This window comes from Brachycentrus maculatus, unplaced genomic scaffold (assembly GCF_059751285.1).
Source record: "Brachycentrus maculatus isolate JH-2025_06_01 unplaced genomic scaffold, ASM5975128v1 h1tg000670l, whole genome shotgun sequence".
Lineage (NCBI taxonomy): Eukaryota > Metazoa > Arthropoda > Insecta > Trichoptera > Brachycentridae > Brachycentrus > Brachycentrus maculatus.
Window position 1 is genome coordinate 159999 of NW_028281403.1, and position 12502 is coordinate 172500.

The following is a 12502-nucleotide window of genomic DNA, read 5'->3' on the forward strand; positions in this document are numbered from 1 at the left end:
ATAAGGTGCCATGTTTCATAGCCATTTCATATGTTTGTATAGGCGGCATTTGGTCTTCACCGAGAAAAAAAAAACATTTAAAGAAGACCAAAAAAATCATGGATGCTACAGAAATATAACATGATTCGAAGGTATGACATAGGTGACGTTGTATGTGATAGAAGGTCGTACAACCTAAGGATGAGGAGGGCTGACCCAAAATGTATATTAAGGCGATAAGTTGGGATGGAGCCAGGAAGAGAAAAAATAGGTCAATAAATAGTCAGTGTGTTAATATGAAAAATGTTTCGAAATTATTGTATCATAAAAATAATATAAAATGAAATGTGTTATTATTTGGTGGAATTAATAGTTCTTACTTAAACGCGTACTGTTCAATTTAGCAGTATTGTCATTTCTCCGTAGACTACATTGAGATACCTACTGTTTCATTGTTCTATATAGTTAATTTTTAAAACTGTTTTTGCACTAAAATATTTTCAAGTTTTTCGTTTTTATTGGAATCAAATAATGTTGAAATACTTATACTATATACCGCTTCGTTGAGCTCAAACGGAACGCAGCCACAAAGTCAAGATTCAATTATGTATAAAACTCTGTTTTACGTTTTTTTAGAGCGTAATGAGGTATATAACATGGAATATAAATCAAACAACAAGAAAAGTAAAATATTTGTGTAAGCCTTTGTTGGTGTATTTTACGGAATACTTTATAAAGTATCTGAAAATACATTACCCGTTTCTTAGTTTGAGTTATTTCCTTCTCCCTTTCACACGCTTATACACCTTGTAAGCGCTTTTGATAATATAAGATTCCATTATTTAGGACGGATTATCGTCTGTCTTCTTTATTACAGCGTTGCAAAAAAGTAATTACCCTTATTCATTAGATGAACGTGGAGACCATAAATCAGGAACTCGCTGTCTTTTGCTTCCCCAGCGGGTGACTTAACTTTCTGTTTCACCCTTCATTGTTTTTTTTATGTCCTCCCGGCTTGTTGGTTGGCCAACCCGGGGTTGGTTGTTTCTTTTTTAAAAATCTCTAGTTTTATTGCCGCCAAAAAGGTAACAGAGAATAATGTAGCAATTCGACGATCTCCGTTAAGTATTTATTGATAAGAATAAGAGGTATGTTTCATTCTGTCGGAAAATTGATCTGGTTTTAAGCGGCTTGAGCTGAAATTTACTGCCATCGGAGTACCATATCGAAGGCGAGAAGGATGAATTTGTCTAAAAATATATGTATTATAACGCAAATTCTTATAGAAAATCAATGATTTCAAATTTTTTTATGGGATTAAATCTTGAAGGGAGCGAAAAAATCTAGATATTTTAAAATTATAAAGACACTTGGGTCTCATCTTAAAATCTTACATTAGATCTTCCTAAATATGATACACTTAAAATGAAAATTGTTCGAAAATTTGGTATTGTGGGGTCAAGTTTGAAATCACATAATTAATATATTATAGATGAAACCAATAGCAGTGTGCTGAAAATCAGAATTCATCAGTCCATCACAAGTGAAAGTAAAAATTTTCCCTTCATTGACCTGATTTTTCTTATTTTTCAACTTCAACTCTTGTAAGTCTATTCAACACTAAGACGTTTTCTTTAAAGATCTTTTAAAGTTTTCGTAATAATTTGACCCGCATAAATTTATCATATTTCCATTAATTTTTCTATAATATTGGGACACGTTTATAACCCTGTGGTGAACTAACATAAAATAACAACTGTTGTATATAATGTATTAGATTTGCCTATTACATAGTCAAATAAATCTTTTAAGTTTCTTAGCTTTTAAGCTTAGTAATTACATATTTATACACTTTTAGTTATTTATAATGAAGGCTTTATCCATATCGATACATCGCTCACTCCTTTCAAGAACGTCATAAATCAAAAATCGTCAATTTTCAGTTGTGCATGTTTTATGAATGTCCAGAAAATGTACTATATCCGAGCAAAAGCGGCATATTTCTAACTAAATATTTACCCGCTACAGGGCAGAAAGTGTTGTTTTTGCATTTTGAAGAAAAGGTATTGTTTAATTATTTTTTTTAAATATTCTAAATATTTTTCAAACGGAGAAAAAACATTCAGGTTTCACCTAAAAAGCTGCACAGTAAAAAGTTCAATAAGTGGCTTGATATTTATTTTTAATAAATTGTATTTTATTTTTAACTTTAAAAACGTTCTCCTGATAAATCAAGTTTTTTGATTTATGACGTTCTTGAAAGGAGTGAGTGACATATTGTGCAAGTTAGATTATCCTTCCTTTTTGATTTCTATTATTGTTATATTACTCATTGATTCGGCATCAACTGACTATATTTCGAGTGTGATAATAAAAGTGTTTCTTTTCAACAAATAGTTTCTTTTCATCTCACCAATAGATGTCTCTAGTGAAGTTCTAGTGATTCAATCTCTCAAGAACGAACCGGAGAATGAAAGGACATAGTCCTAAATAAAGAGAAAGAAGAAGAAGATAACAAAGATAATAAGATTAAAGTCTTGGCCTAGCCCTTATGTAATGTTTGAATAATTGATGAGGGAGGTCGGAGACACGCTGTTGTCTTCATCGTAAGTTGTAAGATGAAGAGTCACATTTGAAACCCGCCGAAGGGGATGATTACGGGTGTCTGGGAGCGTGTAACAGCAGATATCGGGATAAAATAAAAATGTGGAGAGAAAACGTTATTTGATGGCAATCTTGGTGCGCCGCAGAGGGTCGCCAATGGGCATTTGTAGGCACTTAACGGCTCTCCGCACCAAGCGCCTTGTTATTGAATTCCGCGCCGGCCAAGCCGTGTTGACCATTGTCCAATATCCTTTCTACCCGGAAGTTATCGCTGAAAGATCCCGTCTACGGCGGATTGCTATCCCCTGGCTCTAACAGGCTGGGCTCGATGACGTCACCCTTTTGTTATTTATTATTTATTATCAATAGCAGTATGTGTGGGTACTGATATTGAAAAATATTTTATCAACACATCGTTTACGGTGTGCACATTTAGTATTTGTGCATTTCGGTTATCGTAAAATTTATACGTAAAAAAATACGTAATGCCTAAAATGAAAGTACATTGAATACAGACAAAAAGCGTTATTTCAGAAGAATGTGCGGCAAAACGTTGTATAATAGACTTTCGAATGGTGATATCGGTAAAGCGGTTTACGGAACTGCATTTTATATAAAAGAATAACTACTGTGTAGTTTTTTCTACATAAATTTTATTTGACCAGCTACCGGGTTTCGACCTTTTTAACCGACATCATCAGATTGGTTTTAACAATAAACGTAGTTTGTATAATTTATTTATCGCATTTATTGTATAATTAATACAAGCCTGAGATAAGCATTATCGATACAATTATCAAAAGTGTGATGAAATTGTTTGGCATGTGAACAGAATGAAAAATTTACTAAACTCAACCATGAGTATAACGTGATCACTTAAAACACCCCATGACGGGTCGTTACCCCTGTATATATCCAGGTTTCCATATTCTTCTTCATCTATATTGAGATGCCAAATGTGAAAATTTCAGTAAGAAATCCAAATCTACGTTCATATTCATTTATATTTTTAACCCTTATCCGCAGCCAATAATGCAAAGGGTTAAATTATTTATACGTAGTGTTATCTTGATCGTTGAATACATAAAAAATAGGCAATCAGCCCAACCCTTCAGGTACCAGTCGAAGGCAATTATGAACCAATATTATGTTTTTTTTTTACATAAATTTCTTTTAACCCCCCTGGTAATCAAACCTGTGATTTCCGGTACAGTAGCCAAAAGCGTTGACCAGTACTCTACAGAGGCGGACACAAAATGTACATATTCATCGCAATATTTTGACAAACAATTTCAAATAAGTACAAATGACGTCATTGGTTTAACTTCTAGCAGTTCAGTAAATAATTGTTGCTCATGAAAGTTTACAACCGAATTGTACCACAGCGTTGTTAGTAATTTTGTTTCCAGAGAACGACCATCACGAGGCGTTAATTTAAATTTCGATAGTTGTACGCGGATTGTATAAAGCAAAATTTCTCCTCATTTTCTTATCTCGTGAGATCGAAACAGAAGCCATTGTTAGACTAAAAACTTTCGTTTGTAAAGCTTCAATCCAAATTCACGTTGTATGGCAAATCCTCCGTGTACAAAAGGCCACCCCGGTGCTCCACTAGTGGTTTTCCGCAAGACTGATTTTATTATCGAAACTTATCTCTGAAAATCAACGGTCATTCATTCAATCATCTACAGCGTAGTTATAATGGAAAGTTTTCGGGTGTAGAGACAAAAGGACTGGCGATAATCTATGCGAAATAGCTTTGATTATTTTGTTGGGTTCTCAAATTGTGAAACTGCGTGAAAGGTTAAGGGTCTAACGCAACCAATTTATTTACTGAAAACAAGACCCTTTTATGTTGTACTAACTTTAAGAAGGTCATTAGAAAATACAGATTTTCAGACAAAAACAAGTTCGATAACTTATACAATTCCGCTGGAGCCGATTTTGGAATTTCATCGAAACTTGTAATTTGATTTTTGCGGGATACTTTACAGCATGTGAGAAACAAAAAAATGCACTGTTTTACGAAAACTCAATAATCGGTTTCCGAAATTTTATTTATTTTTTTATTAAAATATATTATATACATAAGTTACATATATAATATTCCAAATGAGTATTTTTCATTACTGATTTTGAGAAATGGGATTAAGGTTAACAAGTCTGGAAAACAGATAAGAAAACACAGGGCGAATGTAAAATACAAAGCCATAAAAGGTGCAGTAAACAGGCGCATAGAAAAAGCTTAGGTGAGAAACATCTTAAAAGAAAAAAATAGGGAAAATATAACAAATCAAACGCAAAATAACTTTCCATACAGTATTTTTTCAGTTCATCAATTTTGGATCTCTGAATGGGTTCTATTTTATATACCTGTATGTCAGGCAGATGGTTAATTTGGGTAAAGGCAATTTATTATTTATTTTTTATATTTATAATAAGGACCTTATTCCAAACTAATAAATATTTAAACCCCTATCCGCACCCCAATGGTGCATAGGGCACTGCGTCATATAAACGCAGTGTTATCTTGATCGCTTACAATGCTTTACATGCTTTTGAAGGAAAGTTGATCAGCCCTCCGCTTCAGGTACCAGTCCAGGGTAATATTGAATAAATATGACAGTGAAAAAATCACTTATATTTATTTTACCCCCCTTGGGAATCGATCCCGGGACCTCCAGAACGGTAGCCGAGCGTGCTGATCATTACACTACGGAGGCGGACAAAACTAAGTGAAGTTTATCGCGCCAAAAGTATTTTAATATGTTCTCGTGTAACATATTACATATAATGATGAATATTTGTTTTTGAAATTGGATTAGTCGTTTTATCAGTTGTTTTAAATTATTTTAAGCATTGTTTTTGTAATCTCATATGTTGGGAGAACGTCAAAATAAAAGTGTCCCACAAAAGCAAATTTTGATAACCTTCCATAAAAATACCTTGCATTAAAAAAATAAATTCATGGTGATCTGAAATATAAATCAAAATGTCAGAAATCGTCATTTGTATTAATCATTTGAATTTTAAAAATAATTATGAATTTCAATTATTTTCACATTACTAGAAGTATTTTTAAGCGTAAGGTACTAAGGTATATTAATAAAAATATGCAAATAAAAAAGAGGATATCAATTGATATGAATATTAATTTAGATGTAAATCAAGCCAATGCACTGGGCTTACTGAGTACGAGAATTTGAGAAATCCGTGCAGCGAAATTTCAATTGGAAAATGGTCAGATAATTATGATACTGGCCATCTACATATCAAACAATGCAAAAGTTAATGACATCACTCAACTTGTTCATGAAATTGTATCGGCCCACACTATCAGCGGAGTACCATGCTTGAAAAGAAAACTGGATATAAGCCAATGATTTAGAGGGGTAATTTTCACATCAACTGTAACACACACGTAGTTCGACCAAGATTTATGGTGAAAAATTTAAGTTTAAATTGAACACTAACAAAGATCATTTCAAAATCAGATCAGGCACTACTATCGACCAAATATTCTCGCGTTATTTGGAAAATTACCCATTTCAATTTATTTAAATTTTTAGCTTTAATAAACCCATAATTTATTTCCTAATAAAGCATTTATTTTGGAAATTAATTCACAGAATAAATATATTCTTTAATGACTAGAGACTTTCTTCTGTTGAAATAATTGAAAGTATTGAAAAAATAAAATCGTTAACAAATGCTAAGAGAGCAAAGCATAAAATCAACTGTATCTGCAATCAAAAAAGCTTCACTTCTAACGCACAAGAGCGTGTTATTACACTTCTTTAGTATTTTACAATATATACACTTCTCATACATATAAATCTTGTACTTATTCCTTTAGAAAATCACAAATGAATTATTTTCCACGAGATCAAAGAATGATCAAATAAGATGAAATAAATCCGCTTAATTAGTCTTAATATGTATATTAAACGTTTGATACACATGCGTAAGTATTAAGAATATTTTTAGAGTGTGAATAAAGCGCCATTTAGGGTAGTAATATTTCAGAAATATTTGTTAAACATACCGTTCGTGAGGCTCAGAATCCCACCACAATTTCGAGCTAGAAGAGGATCTGATGGGATGATCATCAATCAAGGCTTTTTTACGTATTCCGTTTACTCATGTCACCGCATTTAGACGTCCTTTTAAGTCCTGATACCTTAAGATGCCTACACTTTCAGAATTCAGATGGAAATACAATTTATAATTACTGAAAAGTATTTTTTTTATAAAAAAGAAAGAATTTTCGTCTTTATTATATAGATGAATTGATAAGCAGTAGTAAGATTTCACGATATTTCAAAATGCACAATATTTTTAGTGTGTTCATTATTTTTATTTTTTAAATATTGGTAGAATTCACTTTATCTATCTGTTCATTTCCTTCGTTTGTCTCGAAAACTTCAGACATTTCTTTATTAGTTAAAAAATAGCCAATTTGCATAATATTGGTTGAATTCACTTTATCCATCTGTTCATTTCCTTCGTATGTCTCGAAAACTTCAGACATTTCTTTATTAGTTGAAAAATAACCAATTTGCATAGTTTTTACCAAGTGAAAAAGTAAAGCACTCAAATTATATGTATATATGTTTGTATATATAAATAAAAATGTAATTACTCATTATTTGGATAAAAAATTTTACACGTATATAAAAAAGAAAACTTTTAATAAAATATTATTTACTTTTAAATTTAAACTTAAATGGAAATATTATTAAAATGGTAGCTTTTCATACAATCTGTAATGAGATAGTGTGCTTGTGAATTTATGTAAATATATCACATTCTACATTAAGTATGTATTTATTAGCCATGCTTTTTGAGGGGGAGAACGATGAGATACAAAAAATTATAAATTTATCATTTTATTCATGTTTCTCCGACGAATCGGCGAGACTCGGGATTTTATTTGTTGTTCTTGTTGCTTTCTCCAGATCCCTTTAGATCTTTTGCGTCTTTTCATTATCTTGGAGCAGAATTGGGCCGAGAGCTCCTCTTATTAATGGTACTTGCAAAGTTACAAATTCTTGTTGAACTGTTGTTTAAAGGACGGTTTACTCAAGAGACGAGATTTTTTAGGATAAGCAAACGAAAAATACACTTGATTTATTTAGATGATCACTTGAAAGCTTAGCGTCGTTTGTTGAAATAAATTCTGAAGCCCAAATTTAAATAGGACTGATAATGTCAACAGTCTACGCATCGGCGAAGCTTTTTAACAATTCGGAAACTAATAAACACTTTTAAAAAAACTTGATTTTATGTTTACTTACATTTATTATGTAGTTAGAACCAGAAAAGTTACTGCGAACTAAATGTTTATTATTTTTTTTGTATAATACCATTTAATAAGTTTTGTTTCATTATACAAGACAGGTTTCGGATACCTACTATAGTTGTTTTCATTGAAATGTAAACAGTAAAACATTTAAATAGTTTTACTAATCGCTTGTCAATGAAAACAACTGTAGTTTACGAAACTATTCGTTTATAATGAAATAAAAATCAGTAAGAGGTTATTATACGAATAATCTTTATAAAATAAAACAACTTTGTTTTTACCACTTTTTATTGGTACACTTTATCCAACCGGTTTCGAAAAGAATCTTAAAAAGTGGTTAAAACATAGTTGTTTTATTTTATAAAGTTTATAAAATGTGCCACAAAGTATCTGCAAAAAATATTCAAGAAATATTTAATTTTTAAAATATCAACATTTCAGTCTACAAAGTTAATTCCGCATCAATAAATGATAAAACTGATTGATCTTAAAATAGGACCATTTAATGAAATGTGTATAGGCAGGCGCTGTGACTTAGTTGGGTTGACGCTCGACTGCGAAACTGGCGTCGCGGGTTCGATTCCCGCCAATTGCAAAATGAATTCAAGAAAGATTTATTTTCAATCGGTCTGGGTTTTTGTGATGTGTTTTTCACATTAACCTTCTCTAGACTTACTATCCTACCTGCAGACAAGCATCTAAAATAGACGCTTTGCGGGTTATTCCTTTAAAAAAATGTAATAAATCGACATATTATCGACTTTAACATGAAGAATTGGGTACGACTTGTTTGGTAACTAACCATTAAGAAAGGGTAAATCTTTCATTGTTATCGTGGTGACCTCAAAGGGCTTATATCCGTACACGTCTTATGTAAAAATGGTCTGATAATATGTTTCTTACAACAAAAGTTCAATAGATTTATATTATCCACTGACACTTCGTGATGGAATTGCATTTTTAATTTATTATTAGATTAAAACCAATATTTTTAGCTTTTCCACTTTTTTTTATTATTTGACCAGCGACCGGGTTTCGTCGTTACCGACATCCAGTCTGATGATGTCGGTAACGACGACCAGTCTGATGATGTCGGTAACGACGACCAGTCTGATGATGTCGGTAACGACGAAACCCGGTCGCTGGTCAAATAAAAAAAAGTGGAAAAGCTAAAAATATTGGTTTTAATCTAATAATAAAATTAAAAAAAAAACAAAAGTTCTATTAAAATGAAAATACAAATAACGTTACACATATTATTTTAACTAAGTATTGATAATACTTTATTCTTATATTTTACGCAATTATTAACTTTATTTACTACATTTTTGGTCTGCTGTCCAAATCCTTGTTTACAAATTGGGTTCCTCCACTTTTAGTAATTTTTACATTTTCACATATAGTGATCACTCAAACCAGCCAATGACAGGACGGAAGCCCTGTAAATACCCAGACTTCCATTTTCTTCTTCATCCATGCTGGGTTATGAAAATGTAAAAATAACTCATTAGTAGAGAAACCCTGTAAACAAGGTTTTGGACACACATGGTTGTAAATAAAAAAAAACTGACCGAAGTATAAGCTTCATAAAACTTGCAAAACATGTTTTTAGAACGGAAAATAATTCGTTAAGGATATTGCATACATTAAAAAATAGAACAGTCTTTATTCACACATTTCGAGGTGAATTAAAAAGGAAATAAATCAAATTCAGTATCTTAAAGTCCTCGGAAGGTTTTGATATTTATGTATAAAACTCCCCCCTCCCCCAAGCTAGCGGTTCACAACGGCGTGCTGGTACCGACACTAATGTGTGGAAGCGAAACATGGAACTGGCAAAGGAAGGATGAAAGCAGAGTGAACGCTGTGGAAATGCGCTCCCTCAGACGAATGTGCGGAAAATCATTGTATGACAGAATTAAAAACGAAGATATAAGAAAGGAATGTAAGGCTGAACAAGGAATAATTGAAGAGATTAGGTAGAATTCTTTTCGGTGGTATGGGCATGTGGAGCGAATGGATAACGAGAGAATGACTAAAAAAATATATGTTGCGAATGTGAGAGGGAAAACAGAACGAGGACGACCAAAAAAGACTTGGCGCGATCAGATCACTCAGAACCTAAAATCTGGCGGTGTCAAAAGTCTGCGTAATCGGAGGACATGTATGACTAGATATATGGATGTGAAGGAGGCGAGGAGTGTATGTCAGGATAGAAGAGTGTGGCGTTCCATCCTCTCTGCCTACGGGAACGGCGTGATGGTAGTAGTAGTAGTGAATAAAACTCATTACCACCATTATTCTGTAATGTTCTTGTAAAAGAAAATCATTGTACGTATTTATTTTTGTTAAATAATTTTTAAATACCTAGTAGGAAATAATACGATTTTCTTGCTCTTTCCATGAAAAGCATTAAAAACAGAAATCAATTCTAGGGAGACAGCGGAGTGGTTTTTTCAGTAAACTTCAAATTCAATAGTCCCACAAAACCCGCCGATAAAGTGCGACTCAAAAGCATTTTACGTTTGTGATGGTTCGTTGTTGATTCCAGTATGTACAATAAATGTGAGTATGAATGTAATTGGAAATAAAATCAATTTTTGCAAAATTTGTGCTTCCTTTGATTTATTTCAACTACACATTTTATGTTAAATCGCTCACTCCTTTCAAGAACGTCATAAATCAAAAAAAAACTTGATTTTTCAGGAGAACGTTTTTAAAGTTTAAAAATAAAATACAATGTATTAAAAATAAATATCAAGCCACTTATTGAACTTTTTACTGTGCAACAGATCTTTTTAGGTAACACCTAAAGGTTTCTTCTCCATTTGAAAATTTTTTAGTTATTTAAAACAAAATATTAAATAAAACCTTTTCTTCAAAATGCAAAAACAACACTTTCTGCCCTGTAGCGGATAAATATTAAGTTGAAAATATGCATATGCCTCTTTTTCTAAGATATAGTACATTTTCTGGGCATTTTAAAAACATGCACAACTGAAAATTGATATTTTTTTATTTATGACGTTCTTGAAAGGAGTGAGCGAAATGTGATACAGCATTAATTTGAGGAATTAAGAATGGTTGTATTTAAACAAAATATAAAAAAACGATAATTGCAGTAGGTTACGACGATACGATATAGGTATGTAGTAGGTACGATACATATTTAAAATGTCATTAAATTTTAAAGCTTTTCATTAATTGATCCGGCAATCACTTTGTGGTAAAATCTATCCATTTTTAATTATTGTTTTACTCAGTAGATACGAATAATTTATAAAAAGTGGTATTTACTAAGTAAAACAGTAATTAAAAAAGTATTAAAGCCTTTGTTTTGTTTTCTTTATTGTTTCGGCATTTACTTAGTGGTCAGATCCGCAATTGTAAAAAAAACACATAATTGATATAAATCACTCATTCTACTATTATAAACTTAACTACATCTTTAAGTTTTTAAAATGACTGGTTTTGAACATCTCCATTCTCAAAACAGACTGGTTTTAAGAATACAACAATAAAATATTAGTACAACATTTTGAGTGTGTCCAAATACTTGTTCAGAAAATCTGGATTATCTCCAATTACAGGAGTTATTTTCATATTATTTTTTTGACATCTCATCAAAGATGAAGAAGAATATGGAAGTCTGGGCATTTACGGGGCTTACGACCGTCATAGGCTGGTTTAAGTGATCACTTTACACATGTGTAACATTCACCAATTCTACCCATTATTGACAACCACACTACTCAAATTCTTGGAAGTTCTATATATATGAACCAATTTATAAACCTTGTTCATGAATCACTAGAACTTCACTAGAGACATCTATTGGTGAGATGTAAAGAAGCTATGACGGTCGTAAGCCCCGTAAATGCCCAGACTTCCATATTCTTCTTCATCTTTGATGAGATGTCAAAAAAAATTAAATAAAAATAATAATTAGAATATTAGTAAACCAAACAGATGGTATTTTATAAATATTTTTTTAAATAAACTTAATAACTTTAATAATTATATAATAGGTAAATAAAAAACAAATTTTCAAATTATATTTAAGCATATGAGCGTAAAATAATTGAAATGTAATGAAAAAAAATCGGCTTTTAAATCGTTATAAGAGATAATTATAATAAAGGACGATTTTACCAAATTTATCCTTTACCGGTAAAATTTCTGAATTCCTACTTATTGAAATAGGGTATTCTCAGAAACCTTAATAAAAATCTATAAAACTTTGGCGATTCTAAAATTAACGAAGGCAAATAATATTTTTCGTTTCAACAATATTTTAAATAAATAATAATATTGAAATAAACCCCACCAAGGGTTGATTTAAAATTGGGATATAAAATGTGAAACGTTTCTTTTACTCGGAATACTTGTTATTGACTATTGAAATTTGAGAAATATTGTTGATAATCATTGTGAGAATAGAAAACATACAGCGTATAAAGTGATAAATATAATCAGAAAAGGGGAGTTTGAAAGCCTTGAAATATTTTCGTTTTGGGATTTGAGATTTTTTTGGTTTTATTTAATTCGTAGGGGATCAATAAATATTAGAGTTTTTTCACTCCAGTATTTATTAAATTTTACTCTAGCCTGGTA